This window comes from Penaeus vannamei, chromosome 15 (assembly GCF_042767895.1).
Source record: "Penaeus vannamei isolate JL-2024 chromosome 15, ASM4276789v1, whole genome shotgun sequence".
NCBI classification, from domain to species: Eukaryota; Metazoa; Arthropoda; class Malacostraca; order Decapoda; family Penaeidae; genus Penaeus; species Penaeus vannamei.
The window spans coordinates 13,563,677-13,566,176 of record NC_091563.1 but is presented as its reverse complement, the minus strand read 5'-3'; the positions used below and the strand labels follow the sequence as shown (position 1 = coordinate 13,566,176).

Sequence of the window (2,500 nt, the reverse complement as noted above, 5' to 3'; positions counted from 1 at the left end):
TCAAGATGGGCTAACCGTCTACTCGCCAAATATACATTCCATACCGTTCCTACATAAATGCGTGCATTATTTTACAAGTGCCTCACATATACCTTTACAAGCAATAACTTTTCCACATTTAACTTAAACTTATTTGACATCTGCATTCCAGATATGCCATGTTCTCTTCTCAGCTTCACCCCTTGATGAACTATACTGCAGTACAGGTATTAACCAATGAAGGTTTTCAAATTCTATTTTTCTAATAACCCTACCGCTGCCAGGGATGGGATATGCAAAAATGCCAGCCCATTCTGAGTCGAGTTTATTAACCTTTAACTGACGGGCATGGCTATAGCTGTCACAGAAAGCCAACCCTTCATGACAGGCACGTGTAAATATGTCATGATGTACACAGCAAACGACCTGACAGAAAGGTTATTCGCAGTCACTGGAATAAGTACCACACAGAAAATTGAGGTAACCAGATGTACTAATTTGCTCCTTGGTGGTTGAGCACTCATGGAACTATCTATGTGTAATGACATATAACGAAAGAAAACTAAATCATTACATTTACCCAGTGGCATTAGATTAACCTTACACTGTGGTCTAAGTATATCAAGGTGACCAATGACAAAATTCCAAGTGTCCTCGGCCCAGCCTTAGACATTCCATTTGATGTGAGCATTGGTACTTGTTCTCATATAAGAATGCAAGAAGCAATCCTGTGTCCTCAACACTTAGCATTTCAACAAATGTTCGCCTCCCTCCCTCACTTGAGCTTGGGAGGATCGAGCTAAAATTGTTCCTTACCTGCTAATAAACAACAAGATCTCTCTTGCCGATATGTAAACTGAGATTTGAGATTCATGGATTCTTGAAATATTAAAACTGTTGCTTAATTCTTCATTTGGGCTGGTATATGTGTTCTTTATGGCTTTCACGTTAGATTCTGTGCATCTTTTCAAGGTCTTATTCTGCATGTGTTTACCCAAGCATTAGTATGGCTATCACATGCCATGCATGACTGTAAGGACATCAGAGTCCCAAGATAGCAGTTCTAAAGGCAAACTCATTTCATTTATCAATACCATTACACCAAATACTTACAAAGCCTACAGAACCTAACAGCTGACTCACTATAACAACTATACTCAGTGCAACCACATAACTGTAAACAAATAATTTACACAGGAGTGCAAGTCCACCTGAGTAACAGGGAATTCCCATTTGACAATAAAATAACTACCTTGAATTAGACAAATTTGACAAACTGCAATTTCTCTACTACTTACGTGAGCTTGTTAGGTAAGCCTATATCCTCACGGACGAGCAAAATACAAACAATAAGCAAAAAACTTTTTCAAAATCCCCACGAAATCCAAATGCCAAGTCTAAAAAACGTCAAGTGTCTCCTTTCCACTGGAGGGCAAGCATTTTCAAGGTTCTAGCTCCTACTACCTACTTTCCAACGCATCCCCTCCCTTATTCATTAATGGGAAATGCCGAAGGGAGAAAAACAGGGAAGGGAAACGAGGGAGGGATCCTCGGGTCGGTAGTTCCTCCCTCCCGACGACCTGGCTGACGAAGGAGCAGGATTTTTACTCGACTCCAGGTACTTGTTTAGCTGATTTCGCCTCCTTACCTCATCCCGGCGGCCGATTTTTACTTATCACTCATTCAGGCATACTTAATGAACCTTTTTTTCACACACTTACGATGAAAGGTTGCCTTCTGATGTATAAAATGCATTAATTCGTGTAATATCCTCTTCCTCTCGCCATTATTTGCCTTTCCTCCCCACACTTCACGAGGAACACTAAAGTCTTGAGAAAGCTTGTTTACATTTATAGAATAAAAAAATCTGGATCAATATTTCATTACATTTATATATTTCTAATCTGGTACTATTTTGTTACATGATCTAGACACCAATTCTCGCAAGCAATCGTTAATAATCTTTAAAGTTTTGTTCGAGCATAATATTGGAACGCAGCAGGGAATGCTACCCATAAGGCACGATGTTCTGAGAGCCGGGCGGTTTAAATGCTTCATCTAATACATCGGTTTACATTTCATAAACTCTTTATGATGTTTTATCTGCAAGTCCAGCGTGATCATGAATATTCTTATGATTGAAAAACTATATCTATCCTTTGTTATATGATCTGCATTACACAATATTTCTCCAGATGGTCATGGCCAAAATTTGATATATGCTTATATTCTTTAATACTCTGAATACGCATTTTTCGAGATAATGTCTTAATATGGTAATATTTAGCAGCATCGAAATTGCTCTCAAAACTATAACCTATACATATGAAATCTCGAAAGAAATGGACTCGTTTCAGATATGACCACAAAACAATTAAAGCAAAAAAGTAAGATTTTCGATAAGATTGTCTTTACTAACTTCTCAAGGTGAGAGATTTCGTCAAATGGAGACTTCGTAAGCTTTGGTTATAAGCTTATGAAGCTTATGATTAAAACTTCATTTTTTTATCCTGCTTGCTTT

General features: G+C 38.0%; 1 protein-coding gene across 4 annotated transcripts in view; it reads right to left on the bottom strand.

Annotated features, from left to right (window-relative positions):
• Positions 1-2,500, bottom strand: part of LOC113820329 (E3 ubiquitin-protein ligase Arkadia) — a 34,949-nt gene that overhangs the window by 28,195 nt on the left and 4,254 nt on the right. For 2 of the 4 annotated variants that reach the window (XM_070130461.1, XM_070130465.1), the window contains exon 1: positions 1,701-1,822. The exons of 1 other annotated variant lie outside the window; for it this stretch is intronic. The gene's annotated coding sequence lies outside the window, so the exon portion shown is untranslated. Of the gene's footprint in view, positions 1-1,447; positions 1,580-1,700; positions 1,823-2,500 lie in introns of those variants that run through there. One more of the 4 variants, XM_070130464.1, reaches the window with a different exon arrangement.